Raw genomic sequence first — 20,484 nt, 5'->3', positions numbered from 1 at the left:
AGAAACCTTTAGACAAAGAAGACAGAAGGGATATGGAAGGATCCTATTGGTGGAATCGGGTAGAGTACCTGTATAGCGAGAGTACGGACAGATCGCTTCATGGAGGGCTTAGGGTCCAAAAGTGCAGCCACCCTTCTAACTAACTTCTAACGCACAAAATTTCACTGCAAGTCTGCAGATTCCAATTCTAATCAAGATGGCTAAGGATGTACTTAATGAGCGTACTTTCGCAAAAATGAGTAAAATGCGAAAACTAAGTCAAGTACGTGCTTTTTAAACGATGGTTCGCAACAATTGTATCAATAAATCGCTCTGGATAATTGAAATTCTTAGGTTGGCTGCATTTCTGGGCCCTAACGTTATTCGCGGAGGCATCGGTGAAGGCCTAATGAATTTTCGGAGTTTCACATCTGTCTATACTCTCGCTATACAGGTACTCTAGAATCGGGTGATTGCAATGGACAAAGGAGGTAGGTAACAGACTAGGTATCGGCAACCGACGAGAGGCCATTTAGTTAGTCCATTATTTTCTCCCTCAGTATATGAGAACCACCCATCTCAACCAGTAGGATCGCTCCATACTCCTCATGTCTTCTTTGTCTATCGCTTTGTCTATCAATTTCAATCAGCCCATAAGAGGGAAAGAAGGGGTGTGCTTGTTAGTCGAGGACCGTAAGAATGAATGGGTATGATAAAGCTCCAGTGACGTCAGTTGCGAGGAAGCGGCCGCTGCGGTTCCGTGTGGGAGTCGCTAACTCATGAGCCCTGTCCACAACGCCCTTGTCACATGCCCATGGCTCATGAGTGCCACATTTAGTCGGCACACGGAGGAAAAACTTCGTGCATGGGACCCGAAGTTGAGTTCATATGGATCTCTGAAGTTTTCGGATCACGCATCCGAAAATTTGAGATCCAACTGCCGAAGTTCGGGTCAGACATCTGAAGCTCTTGGTATGTACCGGAGTACTTCAGATGTCCGACCTGAACCCTTCGGTGTATACCGAAATACTTCAGAAGTCTGACTCCAACTTCGGCAGCTGGACCTCAAGTTTTCGGATGCGCGATCCGAAAACTTCAGAGATCCATATGACCTCAACTTCGGGTCCCATGCACGAGGTTTTTTTCTCCGTCCACATAGTTTTGGTGAGATAGTGAGTTTCTGCATACACGGCACCACTGTGCATTGGATACCAAAATGTACTTAAAATTTCAAAACGGAACGGCGTTAAAAAGTTATTTGATGCAAGGTTCAGCCTTTTGGGCACCCTGTGATAAATATTCATTCTTAACGTGATGTGTTTGTGAATTCAATAGACTTCAAGGGATCGTAAGGTTTTGATGACATTTCTTGATCCGCAAACTTTGCTTGAACCAAATGCTTCCGTTGGGATCATTCTGGATTTACGATACGAGTATGGTGGCCTGACATTATCAGGGTTGTAAGTTGTAAACATACGCTTTTATTATATGTCAGACCGAAGTCAACCATGCAAACCCTTCCGTTCGACTTAACTCCCACAAACTCTGCTGCGCACAGTTGCCAAAAGATATGAGTGAATTAAAACAGCATTTTTTTTCTAAGCTAAGCTTTTGCTCAGTTATCAAACAAATGCATGAATCTATAGATATTGTGAAGATCTCGAGTAGGCTAAAAAAAACTCATTTACACTAAATTTTAAACTTTTCATTCGTCAACATTCTGAATTGAATCAGTGGGAACGAAAACACACCAACTCGAAAAAATGAAAATAATCAAGACATACACAAAACTGCACAGTGGATGAAGAATTTAGTCCATGAAAAAGATTTTTGGTGCCGAAAGACAAGTACTACAGCGCATTTTTAAGGTCCAAGATGGAACAGATGCGCTAACTTCAATGACCTTTATAAAAACTGACTGTCATCACTGAAAATGTAACATTTTCGAGTTATCGAGTTGGTGTGTTTTCGTTCTCACTGATTCAATTATTCAGTTTTGTAGTGGCTATAAGATGTGTTTTTTAGTCACGAAACTAGACAAAATTTTCAATGTGAATATTATGCAAGTAATTTTTGCACCTACATTTTCGATAATACGATTGAAAGTGTGTACTTTGAAAGTGTTCTACGCTCAGTTTTTTTGCAAAAAGACAAGGTTATCAGGAATTAAAGGGGTGACTTTTTTCAAGAATATTAAAATTAAAATAAGACATTCTAACTGAACTTCATGCTTGTATCGGTGAATCAAGGACTCGGACTCCCGCTTCCAGGACTTTGTGTCCACCTACCTTTCGTCCATTAAATAAATGTCCACCGATATTTATGTCCACTAAACATTAAGTCCAGTCTATATTAAGTCCACATGATTTAATGTCCAACCATGAATATGTCCACATTTTTTTTCCTTCTCATTTAAATGACAGGAACCACCTCAAAAATAAATGTATACTACTACTACCTTCATTCTTAAAAACATTTCATTCATGAATCATGTCCTGAAAGAGAACAGACTCTAAGAGCAGATAAAAACATACGTTCATGTGTACACTGTACGGATATGATAAGATGGAAAACCGAAGCGGGAGCCTAGGAAACGCTCCAATGCCAAATAAAACATTTTTCGGTAACAGATGCTGTCAAAATTGAAAGTCCTCTTTAACTAGTTATTTCGTGCGCCTTCAATCTTGTAGGATACTGTGCAACGCCTCTGACGCGAAATAGTTGCTTAAAGCGTTGCAGCACGGCAGGCAACCAGCGTGACTCGCGCATAGGCGCCTACAAACCTAACGGGATACTTCACGCGTTGCGCAATGCGTGAAGTATCCAGTTAGGTTTGTAGGCGCCAATGCGCGTTCTGCGCTGCTAACATGCCGCTCCGCTCTGTGTTAGGCTCTAATATTTATACTCATGATTTTGAAATGTTTGCACTCTCTGCATTGATTATTCCCTTTTAAACTGATGAAAAAGAAATATGTACTACTGGAAAATATAATGTGTTTTTTGCAAATATACTAGTGGTTCTGTGTCAAATTTAATGATTTCCAAAGCATTCAAATTTATGCTTTCATATTCTGGGCTTTTACTGTGCTGCAGCGTGGTGTAAGCACAACTAAACGCTCAAAATTGGACGTATTTGACTCAAGGAGGTCGATGTACAAATTAGTTTAAAACAAAAAATTGCGTGCTTCTTAGTTTTTTTCCTCTTTTATTGATTTGTATAGTTTCTTTCATCACAACTACGGCTCATTGAGATTCATATCGATGCCATTGCTTGGAAAAGGTTTTACAAATATTTACCACGTTGTAAAATGGAAATGTTTTTAAAATGAAGTACTCAATTTCATTAAAAAAAAGAATGTACATTTAAGGCATATTTTATATCGAAAATTTTAAGGATAGAAATGAAACCAAGTATTTACCAAAAACAATTTGAAAAGATGAATCAAAATAAGAAATTAAAATTTCATTTAAAATATGAGTTACGATAACAACACCTTATTCTCTCTTGATTTTCTGATTTCGATATTGCCATTATAATTTTACACACGGACTAAAATATAACGCTTGAATTTGATTTTAGTGGACTTTACATTTGTGGACTTAACTTAGTGGACGTCTAAGTAATGGATTTAACAATAGTGTGGGCTTTAGAACTATGGACGTAAAAATTGTGGACGAAAAGTCTGTGAACGTAAAAAAAGTGGACATAAAGTCCGTGTATCCAATATCCATTACCGGAAACTGCATTGACTAAAAAACGCACTCATATTATACTTAAGACGTAATAGGATATTACTTACACTTATGATCACATCACGTCAACATCTGAAATCAAACAAGAAAGCCAATTTTAAAATTTGCATATTTTGTTTCTTTAAGCAAAACATCGTCACAAAATGTGTGGGCTTACAAATGTGAACTTGTACAATTGCGAGTTTTTAAATACTTTATTTAAAAATGAGAGGGTGGGTAGGAGACAAAACGACAAGGGGTAGAAAGGAAGGAACATGTCAATTACTTTCGACTGATTCATCGGCATGTACGTCAAAACTCTTGAATTTTGACCTTTTGGGAGGGATGGTCGAATAGTGAAATTTAACGCTAAAACCTAGGGCAGCGACTTGAAGTTTTAACATTCAGGCATTTCAGGAATGCCACGAAGGGTGAATTTATCGTTGCTGCCACTAGTTCTGAAACGTGTCAGAGAAAGAAAAACGTGCAGTTTTTTAACGGTCGGATTAATAAAACGTTGCTGTGTCAAACGCAGAATCAGATATTTCCGACCTTGCCAAACCTCGCACGAAGTCGATGGGAAATTCCTGCAACGGAAAACTGAGCATCCATAAATTAACGATGATTGATGCAGGCAACGTAGAAAAAAAGGACCGATACACCACTCGTATGAACATAGCATTTGACCGTATGTGCATGGGGGTGGCTGGCATTAAATCGTGAAAGCGTTCGTCTAGTGGCAAAATAAACGGGTCTGCTGCAAGCATCAAAAAATTCTATTTTCCGGAAAGACTTCGAGAGGAAAGGGCAAAACATACATACCAAGTACTAGTATATACAGTTCTTTAACTTCCCACACGGGCAATGTCTTATTTCATAATTCAAGTGTTATTGCTGGAGCCATATTCTGGAGGAATTAGATGAAAACGTGTTTCAATTTGCAGTGCTTGTACCATAAAGTATATGCGAATGAATCAAACACTGGAAAAAAAGTCGCCTGGATCTAGAGTCCAGACTCTTGAAAACATTGACAAGAAAAAATACTCTTGATTCAATAGGATTTTTGCTTGAATCAAAGGGAAATCCGCCTAAAGAGGCTCGGTTCTTCGATTCAAGGAAAAATCGGATCGAATCAAGAGTACTTTTTTTTGTCAATGTTATTAAGAGTCTGTACTCTAGATTCAAGCGACTTTTTTTTCCAGTGCGCATAAGTGCAATTTTTGCGGTTTCAAGAAATACGTGTTTGAGGTTTCGAAATTTCATGGATTCTTATGGCGGAAAAGTAGTTCAAGCTAACTTTTTGATTCTTAAAACTTGGAATTCGGGAGCAAATTTTCACAGAATACGCATTTAGACTTGTTTTGACTTAAAATCATTAATCTCTCAATTTCTTAAAAAAACTGCACTGATACGCCTTGTTCTCCAAGCCCCTCTTGCCCCAATGTAAAACTTTGAAAACCGCCATTCAAGAGCAGAAATCCTACACAAAAAAGTTGTTCCCAAAGGTGTTTCCATTTCGCCACTTTAAGGCTACCTCCACTATCTTTCAACCCTTCATAATAATAATATTCATATATTGCAACCCAGCTCTCACACATTAGGAGGGCCGCGCACACGTATACAAAGGCCACCATGGTCGGGGGTGGGGGGGGGGGGTGAGAAAGTTAGAGCTTCTTAACATTATCCATGACATGGCCCAAAAACTTCCAGTGCACCCCTCGGTAACGCAGTGTTTCCTCTCAGCCGGTGAGAAAAACACCGATCCCCCTGATTTATGGCCGCCTTTTATGACGTTCTCTTTGAATAAGAGCCATGATTTTTCCTCGCCTCCGCCCCGGGACCCGGGCCGGCGCGGAACGGAACGAACGCACCGAGAAGTCACAAAATGAAACGGCGCTACGGAAAGGCTGAATTACATTTTGAGAACGGGCGCGCTCCCTCGCTCGGGAAAAACGGCGTATGTACATCCTGATGTTGTCGGGTTTCCCCCGTAACATTTAGTATCGCAACATGTATTTCATGCCCTATGTTGTAAATTCCTCTTCCTAATATTCCGCCCTGTAGATATTTTATTTTTAAATATAGTCTCAAGTGTATAAACTAATGTAATGCATTGATCTCTGTGTGAGGAGATACATAAAACCAAAAAACATTCCTTAAAATTTTCAGATAAAATTGACAATGAGTCTCAATCATCTACGATGGTAAGGATCGAAGCTACCGTAAATGATCAAATGTCCAACGAAACCATTTTGCCACGAGAGGAAATTGAAAAAGCTGCATTTTTAAAGACTTTAAAAAAATGTCAAATATTAGACAGAAATTTAATGATTAGTTCTGTTAACTGTCTACGGGGTGATAGGTCAAAATGTCCAAAACAAAAAGTCCAAAAGTCAAAATGTCCAAACCCTGAATGCCCAAAAATCTAAAAAGGCCAAATATTAGTAATGTTCGGCAGACAAAAAAGTCCAAAAGTAGGCAAATGTCCAAATGTGAGGTTAGGCATTGGTTGAGTTGTCATCGGATTTTTGGGTGCAGGTTTGCAAACTGTTTGTGAATGCAGCCATAGAAACAGATGTGTCGGATAATGAAGAGATGCAGGTTAGGAAAAAATGGTGATAAAATTTTTCATGAGAGCAGGTAAATTCTTACTTTTAAAAATGCATTAGTAATCTATTTTCAAAATTCTAAGTGATATTGACAAACATAACAAACATGGCTAATATTACCCCGTTTGTCATGAACAGCCAAAAAAATAAATTTATTCTTGTCCATAATAACTTCCTATATCAACGTCACTCTGCTTATAGGGACACAACCATATATTGGCGTTGCGTAGAGCGATCGACTTGTGATGCACGGTGCTCGACCAATGCTGACACGAGGGCGGTGCATATCAAAAGTGACGGAACGGCGAAGCATTTGCATGCTCCCGACGTGGCAAATGTAGAAGTTAGACGATTTTTGGAAAAATTAAAGAAACATGCAACGACCCGACCGAATGAAGGCGCCACGGATATTGTCAAAGACGAAGTAGGAGCCATCCAAAACGAAGAAGTGTTGGCACGCATCCCTGGACGGGACGCAATGCCCTCCGTCGCCTTGTAAACCGCACTCAGAACACAACGCGGCCACCTTTACCCATGGCATTGGAAGATATCGAAATTCTGAGACGTTACCGAAGGACATTATCAGGTCAACGTTTCCTGATGTACGATTCAGGACCGGCTGACCCAAGTCGCATTCTCATTTTTACAACTGTACAGAATATGCAAAGACTGACGGCTAGTAGGATGATTTTCACGGATGGGACTTTTAAAATTGTCCCTCGACAATTCTTGCAACTGATGACAGTCCATGGAGATTACAGGGGATACTCCTTTCCATTTGTGTATGTTTTGTCCGTAAAAAAAGACGAAGAAACGTACCGAACTGTGTACAGAGAGCTGAAGGCGTTCGCCGTCCGACATCACCTTCGCCTAGAACCCAGCGATATGATGTCGGACTTTGAAATTGCCAATATTAATGCGTCCCGCGAATCATCATTCCCTGATGCAGACCTCCACACCTGCTTATTTCATTTCGAGCAGTCTTTGTGGCGGAATATTGTCTCACATCATTTGGACTGCATTTTTCAATTTGGAACTATAAATTCTGGCCCGGTTTGAAAACAACGTATGTGCCATTAGTTTCCTACGCACATAAGTGTTTTTTCAGATGAGCCAGAATTTACAGTTCCAAATTGCAAAATGCAGTCCATTTGGTGCATGATTATCAGAACATCCATGAGCCACTCATCAGGGATTCTTTACTAGCATTCATGGGTCTACCTTTTGTACCTCTAGCGGATATTTTTGACGTCTTTGACCTGCTGTGCGAACAAGCGCCAGATGCCGTGCTACCTTTCGCTGAGTACCTTGATGAAAATTATGTCACAGGTAAACCGGCGACAAATCGCCGGCCAGCCCTTCCTCCAAGATTTCCACCCAGCCTCTGGAATGTTTACCAGTTGACAATAGACGGACTACATCGAACGAATAACATTGTGGAAAGCTCTAAGTACCAGAAAATGGTCAAGACACACCACCTAAATATGTGGAAATTCCTTGATTATATGCGCCGAGACCAGCACGATACAGAGCAGTTGATAATACAGATAGACCACGAGCACACCCGCATTAAGCAGCAAGTCAGCAAAAAATCTCGTCAGAATCAGGAAAAAATTGAAAGACGTGCAAGGCGGTACGCTGAATTCAAAGAACGCGATGAAATCCCACGTTACCTACGTGGGATGGCATATTACGTCCGCGTTTCAGCGGAGCCGCAACACGAAGCCGCCGACACCGATTCTGACGAAAACGCCTGAAAACAGTTAGTATATAATTACTCTTTCCATTAATTTGGACATTTGCCTACTTTTGGACTTTTTTGTCTGCTGGACATTACTGATATTTGGCCTTTTTAGATTTTTGGGCATTCAGGGTTTGGACTTTTTGACTTTTGGACATTTTGTTTTGGACATTTTGACCTATCACCGTCTACGGCGTGCATTAATTGTAGGTCTCAGATTCGGGGGGGGGGGGATCTATGTTATGTTATGTATCTTTCGCAAAAGTATATGAAGTCCCAAATTTTTTCCTTTCAATTTCAAAATTTTGGTAATCATTCTTTTTTAAAAAAAAGCATTGATAAAGCAACATCATACCCCGTAGAAATAGTTTCGATTTTTTTTAAAAAAAAATAATAATAATAAAAAACGCTTGCTTATGAATAAATTATCGATTTTCTGCCATAGAGGCTTGAATATAAATAATAATTCTAGACTCCACAGGAAATCAACAAAATTTTTCTTTTTGGAGACCCGCACAAGAAAGCTAATAATAAAACACTATACTCACTTGCGCGTAAAGTTTTTCAAAGGAAGTTACTTTGGCGAACATCACTATGGACGATTTTTTTAAAAATAAAAGTTAGCGCCAGATAATTGCAACTTTTTGGGCTGCGATCTAATCCGTCGTCTCAAAGAAAATGAGGCACTAAAAAAACCCGCATATAATCCGAATCGTGGATTATCAAAATTCTACTGTGCTATGGATGAAATTGCGATCAAAAATCTCGATAAAACGGAAAAAATGTCAAGTTCTTTGGGAAATTATCATTTTATGAAAGGAAATGTGGCAAAGTTCGAAAGCACATACTGTGTTTTCCCTTAGGACGGGTGCGGGCGGTGCCGGGAGAATAATGAGGGGAAGGGTGGAAGGGTGCTAGGATGCACGCGTGAATTTTGCCCCCGAAATAAAGGAAATGAGAAAAATAATGTACGCTTTTGGCCCCCCTTCTGGGCAGGGGCGAAACGGAAAGCGTGCAGTTATTCAGATCCTCGCCTTTTCGGAACGGGCGATGGACCGGCGGGCGTTTACCGACGTCCTGCTGCGAGCGCATGGGTCTTTCGTGTTTACATACGGCCGAGAAGGGGTGGAAAGTGAAATTGCATGTTTTGAATTTTCCGGCTTTGACAAAAATCGGTTTCTTTACATCGAGAGAACGGTTTTTTTCTCGGCAGCTGTTGCTGGGTACACTGGGGAAATACTTGTTGCGTCCAAAAAATGATTAATAAATCACCAAAGCTTAAGCAAATTTCGACGAACCAATACACTTTCCCTAAGGTAAATAACGCGTAAAAAACGATGCGCGCATGAAAAACGCGATAAAGTAGCGTAAATGGTTTTCAAGAGTGTACCTACTCGATTTTCGTTGAAAATTTGACTGATTTTTGTACGGGAAACAATGAAAAACCAATGTAATTTTCAGTTACAAATTTCCAAGATTCCCCAGCGGGCCGATTATTGAAACTGATGGACAAAGCTGTAGACAAATACGACAAAAGGGATTTGGAGGGATCCTATTGGTGGAAGCGGGTGGTGGCAATGGACATAGGAGGTAGGTTATGGACTGACTAACGGCAACCCACCAAAGACCCGACAGTTAGTCCATCATTTTCTTCTTTAGTCTATAGGAATCAACCGTGTCAACCAGTAGGATCGCTTCATACTTCCTATGTCTTCATTGTCTATCGCTTTGTCTATCAGTTTCAACAATCGGCCCGCTGGTAAGACATCATTTTGCGCTGGGAAATTTGGCAAAATTGAAATGCAGTTACCTTATTTCGTGCAAAACGACAAAAGGACCTCGGTGTTCTGTTAGTACCTACAAACCCCAAATATTTCTCCTCATGCATATCAATACATATACTGTCTCATCTCCACCGAAGTCGTTGAAAGCTCTAGAGTGTATGTTTCCGTGTGGCCACTCGATAGAGTATCGGGTTCTCAGGACCATGGTGCCAGTGGCGTGGCATGCTTTGCGATGTATCGATTGATCTGCCATTTAAACCTATGGAAGAATATCGAATGACAGGGTGTTCGCAACAAACACCTTAATAAGCGAGTCTTTATCATAGCTTCAAATGGGGAAATATCGAATCGGTCATTCAGGCCTCGCCACTGTGTGATGCATGCATGTTGGCATGTAACAAATTGGAGGAACATCTACAGCTCGTTGTAACACACACGCTTCACTGGTTGAATGACGCCCGGAATATGATGTGCGCACTGCCGAGCTAAGGAAAAACGCAGTATGAGCGTTCGAATGTTGCCAAAATTCCTCTCAAAAAATATTTATTTTTGAAGAAAGTTATATGAATATTTTTCCTTCGCATTTTCAGACACTTCAGATCTAATGGACCACTAGACAAGGTACGAATTTAAGCAATCTGATACATGTTTCTTAACCAGAATTTCACGTAGAACACGAATAGCGCAACGAATATTACTGAAACTAACTCCTAACGAAGATTTCAACGTTTTTATTTCACATTGGTCACGAGGAATTTGAACTGCCCGCTCACAAGAAACTCAAAGCTCTACTCGAGTCAAATCGCGCACTACAACGGTTTCAGCAAGCTTCTCCATCGAGCAATGTTCATTTCCCATTATATGTTGTTGAAACCACAAGAAAGCTATAGCTGAGCCAAACCGTCAAGATTGAGGTCTCCAGATTTTTATATTGCAGAGACTATCATGATGAAAGTTTAGCGCGCGATGTGAAACACGTAGAGCATTGAGTTTTCGTGAGCGGGCGGTTTGAATTCACGCATCATGAATCATAAAATATCTTCGTAAGGAGTTGATTTCGGTAACTTTTGCTATGCGCATCGCATTTTACGTGAAATTTTAGTTGAGAAACATGTAGCAGAATGCTGAAATTCGTACCTAGTCTAGTGGTCCATTACGAAAAATTCTCTTAAAAATTGGAGGAAATATATTTGCAAATTTTCCCGAAAATTCACGATTTTTCAAAGAGAATTTGGCAACGTGTAATGGCTCATACGGCGTTCTTCCTAAGCATGGCAGTGTACTTCATGTTCATAACCGAAGGGTATCAAATTGTAAGAGTGCCACCCACCATTTCATCGCCTCATTATCATGAGCTTAGATTTGCCGCCGGCAGGAATCGCGTTCCCTTGGTGCGGTCGCCGTCAACGTAGTAATAACACATCAAAAGCGAGCTTTATAAGCAGGTTTTTGGGGGAATACATCAAAGGAATAAGGTTCTAGGGCCGAAAATGTATTTTACCGGAAGGTAGGAATTTATTCTGAAGAAAGCGTCGCCAGTGTTTAGGAATCAAGCTACTGCCGCAGCGTTTTCCATCGGATAAAAGAAGAACATTATGCTGCAGAAAATAAAGTAGGCTGTGACAAGTTATTACGTATTCTTGGGATTTTTAATGTGTGTAGTGCTCTACATGGATTGAATTTTGCAAAAAAGAGCCAAGAGTATTCCAATGTTGCTAGGATTGTGCAACTTCCATTCTTCGCAATATCATTACTGGCTGCATGCAAAAATTAAATTTACAAAGATGATTTTCTTCTTGAATTGACAGTTTATTCGGGGTGAAGATACAACTTGTTCCGATGATCAATTTATATTTGCAAGATAGAAAAAGCTGCACAATCTTAGCGGATACTGGAATGCTCTTAGTTCCTTTTTGCAAAATACAATCCATATGTACTACACACGTATTCTCATGTAGTATTATGCTTGGTTGGTTGGTTGGTTGGTCAACACATTTATTCACAGGTGCACAGACAGGACAGGGCTTAACACTACACAGCCATTACCAACGGCTTGCATGTTATTCTGTAAAATAGCATGTCAATAAACTAAAAACAATTGGATTTCAATAAAAGCATATTAAAATTGCGTGATATGTTTCGGAGGAAACTAGCGAAATTACCTATCTAACACAGAACTCATTTCAGATACAACGTTTGTTTTTCTTTTTATCTGAATGATATGATTATCTTCTGAAATATGTACAATGATACACTTTTAGGCATTTTACACGTCTGCACAAGAATAGGTACACTGTTAGACATTTTACATGTCTCAGAAACAACAGGTGTCCCATTAGTTATACGCTACGCAGGTGGGTGCTTTCACGGATGAGCAAAGAATAACAGTTTCTTATTGCACAATGAAGTCCATACATAGATCACCGTGCTCGCAGTTCATGAGATGAAACTTTTTTCTAGTGAAGAGCTTGGTATTTTTGAAAAGACTTGGCAACGAAGCGCAAGCATGCAGTGCCCCATATACGATTGGTTGACACGAATCTGGGAACAGAGAGTTTTTTCACCGTTTGGAAACGTTTCGCAACAGTCGGTTCGTCATCACTTTCATTGTCACGAAAAGTGGCTTGCATGTTTCGGCGATCACAACTCGGTTGTCACGATGTTTTCAGTCTGATTTGCCACCGATAATTACGTCATCGTTCGTCAGTCAACACGAGAAAGACTGCACTCTACTATCGAAACATTCTCAATTTTAGAAATGCATGCAATTGAAGTTGATTTGCATGTACTGAACTAGAATTTTTCTTTGATTTTTGTCTACTATTTCATCGTTATTGTGTAAAAATGTCAACATATACTGCATGCACTAGCACGTTTAACAAAAAAATCATGCGTAGCAATCTTGAAACAGTATGAACAAAAGCTGATAAAGCTTGATTCCTAAGAAAAAAGTGTCCATAAAGACAGTTTTCACTTATTTCTTGCTGTGTTTGACAGTAATTGCAATCGGGGTATACCAGATATATATGTATGTACAAGGTGGTAAAATAGTGTCATTGACCCAGCGCTATTTTACCACCTTAAATGTTACGAACAGTTCGGACCACGTTTCTTGGAATTTATTTTAGTTTTCCTGGATATATACTATAGACAACAATTTTACAACATTGTAAGGGTATTGGTATGCTCAACTAAATGCTATCAAATTGCAACAACAAAGCGAAACTTTAAATAGCAGCGAAAAACACACCATCAGAGGTGGAGAGGAAAACTCCACCACCGATTGTTCTTCCCTCACTTTAAGTACGCGAGCGTTTTGCTGAGATCTTCTTTATCATTTCGAAGGTGTTGGCTCGGATCGACGGTGAGGTGTAAGTTTTCCGCACGCGAAAAAAAGTTATTCATCGTAGTCTCTCAGATTTCCACTGCGCGGGCACGTCAATGCGGCCGCGAAAAAACATCAAAAGACTTGACGGAGCGCGAACGAGAAGACAAGATAAAGTCTAACAACCACGATGAAGAGCGAAATAATAAAAATAAAGTACACTTTTCAGCAGTCAGGTGCGGAATCACTGAGCGCTCCCTCGATTTGTTGACTGCGAGGAAAGATGAAAAAAGCTCAACTTTTTTTTTTGGTCGAAATCCTGGCCATTTTTCTCTCTTCCCGACGAGCGCTTAGTCTTCGAGCTGTTTTAACGAGTGATAAAAAGTTATGTTCGCGTCTCAACGTCTGGATAGATTACTAACTTCTTGGCGCTTTGAACTTTTCATCCGTCCAATTTTCCCCGATGTTCCGGGAGATTGTACGGATATTTTTTCGAATAGGGATTAATGAATATTTCGACCGACTTTGAGCTGTATCAATAATATAAAATAACAACCAGACATCGCGAAAATAAATAGAACAGTCATCACAACCAGTGGCTGGTTAAAAATGCGCCAGCTACTGTGCGATAGTCAAGAAAACTACCACGGTAGAAGACACAACTAACCCGGTAGTTACAACGACTACCATGGTACACATCGTACATAGTAGTTGTTGTAACTTTCGGGTTAGTTATTTTCTATACCGAGGTAGTTATCGTAACTATATAGGTGGCGCATTTTTAACCAGCCGCTGGTTGTGACGAATATCCTATTTTTTCCGTGAAAATTAAATCGAAAAAAAATTGAAAAAAAAACCACCTATGTGAGAGCTTTGATACCTTATATTCTACCAATAAATAAAATGTTATTCTTCTTTCAGCTGATATAGTTTGGTATTATAATATTATATTAATGAAAATCTATATTTGTGTCATGAAAAAATAACACAAGAACCCTGGTTTTTAAATTGCGGGTACTTAATTGCTAAATAAAGCCCTCTAAATGGTAGCGGCGCGGGTCTGATAATCATGATGTTATCAGGCATTTTAGGCAACCGATTTATTATAATTATGTATATACAGAACCTATGTCCACGATTATTTCTTCGCAAATCTGGCGAACAACTACGAAAGTATTACGTATGAGCGGTCTAATTAGATAGTGTGCCTGTATATTTGGAGAAATTAATACTATGCCCAACATTTTATTGATGTGTTTTGTACCCACTTAATTCCAACCCTTGCTCTGGTACTTTTGAGAGAGTTTGACAACATCCCAGGGGATAAGTCCCTGATTAGTTTGCGATTCTCAGCGATTCCATAATTGAAGCGCTGATCGTCTTTTCAGCAATAGCCCCGATCAAAGTTTAATGGCCTACCGTCGGCTAAACTCCCTCCAAATTGGAAGCCTAATTACAATGAGCCCACTTTTGCTATCCGCCCCCCATCAGCGGCTTCAAAACTTGAAGTTATGAATTTAACGTTACACTGCTCAATATGCATACTTTGTTTCGCCAGAGGATTGTAAAATCGGCCAGGGGGTAGGTCCGATGAATTTCTTCGCCAACGATAGGACGGCACAAGAAAAGTGTTGTTTACTAATTTCCTTTTTAATTAATCCCTATTTTAATCGTGTAGTTTTATCGGTTAGCAAAACGTTGTTTTCAAATTTGGTTGTGAATCCTTAAAATTAATCATGTTAGAGACCTAAAGAAATGGGTTCACAGTTGCGGCCGTAGAGGAAGTAATGAAGGCCCTTGACCTAAAATTGGTGCAAATCGTTGTTTCAGTAGAAAATTTGCACAAATAAACTTTTTATATAAGCCTTTTTCTTAAAGCCTCAAAACCTCTTTGGAAACGTTTGTCTTTAAGTTTCCAGTTAAAGAACAGGAAAGTGGCCATGCATCATGATTCCCTGAATTTTCTTGACTTTCATACGAATGAATTTTTGACCGAGTAAGGCAATTTTTTTCTTTGTATATTACGTTTTTTTAACAGAAATACACAGTTGGCCAGTTAGTCAGCGCAAGGAAAATTAAAATTCAATCGCTTTGCACAGACTTCTCCTTTCATGAAGAAATTTCCTGTCTTTCTAAGAATTGCCCTGAATTACCCCTGACTCTCCAGATTTATTTTAAAATCCTACCCGTTCAACAAGATTTCCTTAGCTATCGACACCCTGACCAAAATGTAAAATAAAAATTCAATCCCGTTTCTTACTTTTTCGAGTCCAAACTGGGTTTCACATTGAATAATCTCGGTCGAAATCTCATTTGCGATCAAAAATGCTCCAGAGTCTTTATGTATTCATTTTTCCCGCCTCCAGGCACACATACAAAAAAGCTCATGATCATCAAACCCGCGTTGTAACTGCTCATTTTAATGACGTAATATCACACGATTTACATAAGTATTAGAGGCAGAGGAGGCACTAAAGGCCTAAAGAGTGGATATTTAAGTATGCATCTCAATAACGCTCCAGGCTTCCAGAGTTAAAAATGAACGAACTGCTATGCTCGTAACGGAACCTACACTTTGCGTTTCCAGATCGTGCTGAATTTTGCGCTTAGTGATTTTGGAACTGAAGAATTTCTACGGTCAAAATGAGAGAGGGTAAACTATAAGTTGCAAGTATAGTTCAGCCAGATTTTATTTAAAAACTGAAATAAAAAAATAACAAACATTCAAACACACACGTATGGATGAAGCAGTTATAAAACTAGAGAGTTAGAGAGGTTTAAGCTTTCTTGGAACTAAATATCTTGCTTCCACCTATATCTTTTCAACGTAGTTCTTGAAATAATAGTAAACTCTAGGGATGGATAGATCCTCTTAATCTTCTAGAGGAACAATAAGTAGAGGAAATTAACGAATGATTGGGTCCTAATTCTGACGGGATACTTTCACTGGCAGTTTTTGAAGCACTCCCTCACTATATGTTAGTTAATGTTATATCACAACAAATGCATTAATGGTTTTGCTTCTTTTCCTTTCTTCCAGCTTTGGCTGTGTGTAAGCTTTTATTGTTCGGGAAAGGAAGTTATTCACATTCTATTGAGGTCTTTAAAACATTAGAAGTTTACAACCTTTACACACATCACTATATCAAAACACCAATCGTTGAGATTGTTGGATCCCCAGCCCAACACGTTTTGTGCCACTATTTTTACACATTGGATATTATGCTAAATTTCAAACTTTTGAAAGAAAACGGGCTGCTCGTAATTTGAGCCAGGATTTTTTTAAACCCCTTTATTGACTTCTTTCTCACCGAACCTTCTTTTGAGGAATTTTTTAAAGCACGTGGACAGCTCCAAAGGTCCCATTTTTCCTGAGTATGTCCTAGGGATATTTCCATAAGCTACATAAACTGATTGCGGTAGACGCACATATCATCAGACAGTATGTTGGAATTTTTCAGCCAACGTGCGTTAAAAATCAGCATAAAGCTGAAAATCTCAATGCAGAGGAAAAAAACTCAAACACAAGCACAACTTTTCCTCGAAGAGATATACGCTGTTCAGTGCAACTTTAGTAACGTTTTTTGCAGTTGCCTGCAGGTCGTTACTGGTATTGCACCAAATAGTGTATCTCGTTGAGGGAAAATTGTGCTTGTGTGTGAGCTTTTCCCCTCCGTATTGAGATTTTCAGTTTTATGCTGATTAGTAACGCACGTTGCCTAACAAATTCCAACATACTATCTTCCATTAACTACACTGGAAAAAAAAAAAAAAACACATTGGATCTAGAGTCCAAACTCTTAAAAACATCGACAAGAAAAAATACTCTTGATTCAATCGGATTTTTGCTTAAATCAAGACCCAAGCCTCTTAATTTGAGCGGATTTCGTTTTGATTCAAGCAAAAATCCGATTGAATCAAGAGTATTTTTTCTTGTCAATATTTTCAAGAGTCTGGACTCTAGATCCAATGTGTTTTTTTTTTCCAGTGCAGGATTGCAAAATCTCTACTATCTTGTGATCTAGGATTCAAAGCTCGAGGTGTGCATTGTTCGGCAAATGTGTACAACAGGGTAGGTTCGACACCAAGAAAATAAACAACTGAAGCGCGCACCGTGGTACACGCGCAATGCATGAAGTATCCTGCAGACTTGTAAGGCGCTGTACTATGCGCCGCGCTCACCGTGCTGTACGCGCAATGCGTGAAGTATCCTGCGGTCTTGAAAGGCGCTATTATGCGTTCCGCACCGTGCGCGCCAGCGGCCAACCTCGCGCCGCGTCGCCGGTCAAGAAGAACCAAGCCTCTTAATTTGAGCGGAGTTGTTTTTGATTTAAGCAAAAATCTGATTGAATCAAGAGTATTTTTTCTTGTCAATGCTTTCAAGAGTCTGGACTCTCGATCCAATGTGTTTTTTTCCCAGTGTAAGCTACACACTTTTCCATTTGTTTCTTTCTCCCGTTCTCTCTCCCCAAACCAGTCTCCATTTGAGACAATCAGCAACTCAAACCTGAACTATCCCTAAGGTCTGTTACCCCAGCGTCCGTCGCACAAGTCCTCGTCCTTAGAGTACCTATATTGAGAGAGTATGGCCACTGGTGTTACCACCTCTGATTGGCTCAGCCATGTTAGGCTGAATGGAGCCCTTAGGATCCAAAAATGGCGGACGCCATAAATTAATATAATGCAAAATGACTCAAAATGTAGTTTTTTTTTGCTTATCGTAACGAGAAATTTACCCAAATGCACTATTGCGACTTCTTTACATATTTTTAAGGCTAACCGTGTGCAATTTTTGAGAAAAATTATCCTAGATGTAGTAAGGTCGGCAGCAAGTGCGGTTGGTGAAAACCGAAAAAAGTTGGCAATGACCCCCCCTCCCTTCCACAAAAACCAAAACAACGCACCGCCATTTTTGGGTCCTAAGCCTCTCCATGGGGCCCAGTGGCCACACTCTCTCAATATAGGTACTCTACTCGTCCTTAATTTCCAAACTCACCGCGAAAATCCGGCCGGGAAATGCGGCAACGCCGCGACAGTTATTCAATTCATAATTCGCTTTGGGAGTAACCGGTGATAGGATCCCGATGCTGATGCAGCCGGCTCCGAGCGGGAGCGGATTACTCGTTTTTACGGTAAACCAGGCCACGATTGCAATTAGAGAGGAGACGGGGCGACGTTGCCGAATCTCACCCAAAAAACACGAATTCCGGAGGGCGATTTCGTTAACTCCCTCGCAGCCCGACATCGGCGCCGCGGAGATGGAGACAAGGGGCAAGTTCATTACCAAGCTGCCCCCCTGCACCCCCACCCCACCTGCCCCCCCCACCCCCCACCTCCCCCCCCGTCGCCCGGTGGCCGGCCGGCACCGCAGGCCTCTCTCCACACTTCCACCGCCGCCGTCGAAGCTTTTTTATGCCCTCGCGAAGGCGGCTCGCCATCAATTTTAATTCTTTAGTTTGCTCCTGTTTTGTTAACGCCACGCTTACGGACGACCCGTTACGACTCGGTGGCGTTACCGAGTGATAAGTTTTCTTGCGGCTCCGAGGTAATGAATTTCCTGCAGGAGCACGTTTTGCTACCTGACGAATGTTGCGGCAGTGAGGAGGAACACCGTATGCAATGGTGATTCTTGTAAGCTGGCAACACTCTTTTTCCTCCATTTAAATGTATGTGAAACAATCGATTCTTGATAAGGCAGCTTATCTTACCTAAAATTGATATTTTCGATGGGTTTAAATGAAAGGAAAATAGTAATACTCACTTGAAAAATCACCACTGACCGTGCGTTCATTTGGAAAATCCAAAATGTTTTTGGTTCTTTCAAATTTTTGGGAAATACATTCACATTTCCTTCTCAAATTCTCAGACACACAAAACGTGCTTATATGGCTGCTTTTCGGTTCGCACCTAAGATTTCCGTAGCCAAACGAAGCATGAGAGCTGTTATGGGATGCGTGAATGAATAACTTACGCGCCTTCAATTTTTATCATTGCAATACGGTAATCCACGGAGCAGTAATAGTTGCGTCAAAGGATAACTTGCGAATAAACTTCTGTAAATATTTTCTGAAAATTTATGTTTATTACAAAAAATTTGGTAACGTTCAAACATGTATGCGTCATTTTTTATTGACACAACAGAAAACGCCACTTTGCCTGGTTCTATCACCTGAATGATAATCCCCTATGATTACACCGTGGCTAAAATGTATCATCCGTCAACATTTTTAGTTTTTGAATGTTCCATAGGAGTTAAAAATGTCGATTAGACTATGCTATTCACCATGGGCGATCTGTAAAATCCTCGTATCGGCAACAAAAATGTTCCTATTACAAGAGGGTGAATTTAACAAGGGGTTGTGGCATTGTGCCTAACACAGAGTGCGCGCGTCCAAAAGCTGATGAAATCAATAGGGGTCTGTTGCACCCAAGCAACACATTCAACTAAGAAAACTATTGAAAGATGAAAGTCGCAGATTTTTTACAGACACAGTCTAACTGAAGTCTCTGAAAGTTACATGTAACGGCCAATGACATTTTTTGAGGCGAGTTTTATGATGAACCGAATCCAATAAGCGAATTTTTTTTAGAGGTTCGGTACTACTTTTGTGCCCGAACCTCCGAGCTGGCTCTATTTGAGTTCGGAACCTCCGATTCGGAGACTATAACGAATCGTAGCGTCGATGCGTGATTTGTCTTCCTGAAAAAGGTTTGACCTATCGAAAACCAACGGATCTGATTGGTCGAATCTGAAAAAAACGGTGTCCACTGGTGTTGGTGATTGATGAGATAAACCGAGGTAGAATTTCCCAAAGAGGTTCGGAACTTTAAATAAAATTCGCTTTACGAGCCAAACTAACAATGAATTTTTTGCCGGAAAATAGCGCCTTTCCGGAAAAGATTTCAAAATAACGATTACATTTCCCAAAAACTTGTTCAATATATTGACATCCTACGCAGGGTAGCAATAGAAAGACTGACGTTGATTTTCTCCGCGTGAGTAGTCGCAAATTGTTTGAAAAATCGCTCTTTTCAATTCGGAAGACCTGCGCGCGTGCTTGAGTCGTCGCTCTTCTGACGTAAGGGTGATTTCGGGTGATCTCGATTTCCGCATGAACTCCAGAAAGCATGGATTTAAATGTAACCCAGGGCTCACTTGTAAATTTAGATACGCCCTTACGTCAGAGGAGCGACGAAGTGACAGCGCTGGTAAATGAGTCGTAAAGTAAAAAGCTAAGTTGGCTTAAGCGAGGAGCTCCGACAAAAAGCCCAATCGTGCAAGAGAATTTACCCCTCGAGGCATCGACGCGAACT

At 40.3% G+C, this 20,484-nt stretch overlaps 1 protein-coding gene across 3 annotated transcripts in view; it reads right to left on the bottom strand.

Annotated features, from left to right (window-relative positions):
* Window positions 1–20,484, bottom strand: part of LOC109033965 (clarin-3) — a 160,561-nt gene that overhangs the window by 61,712 nt on the left and 78,365 nt on the right. For all 3 annotated transcript variants that reach the window (XM_019046851.2, XM_072303164.1, XM_019046850.2), the window contains one exon: window positions 3,780–3,804. The gene's annotated coding sequence lies outside the window, so the exon portion shown is untranslated. The remainder of the gene's footprint in view (window positions 1–3,779; window positions 3,805–20,484) is intronic.

Source organism: Bemisia tabaci, chromosome 8 (genome assembly GCF_918797505.1).
Source record: "Bemisia tabaci chromosome 8, PGI_BMITA_v3".
Classification (NCBI taxonomy): domain Eukaryota; kingdom Metazoa; phylum Arthropoda; class Insecta; order Hemiptera; family Aleyrodidae; genus Bemisia; species Bemisia tabaci.
This window is presented reverse-complemented; position numbering and strand designations above follow the sequence as displayed.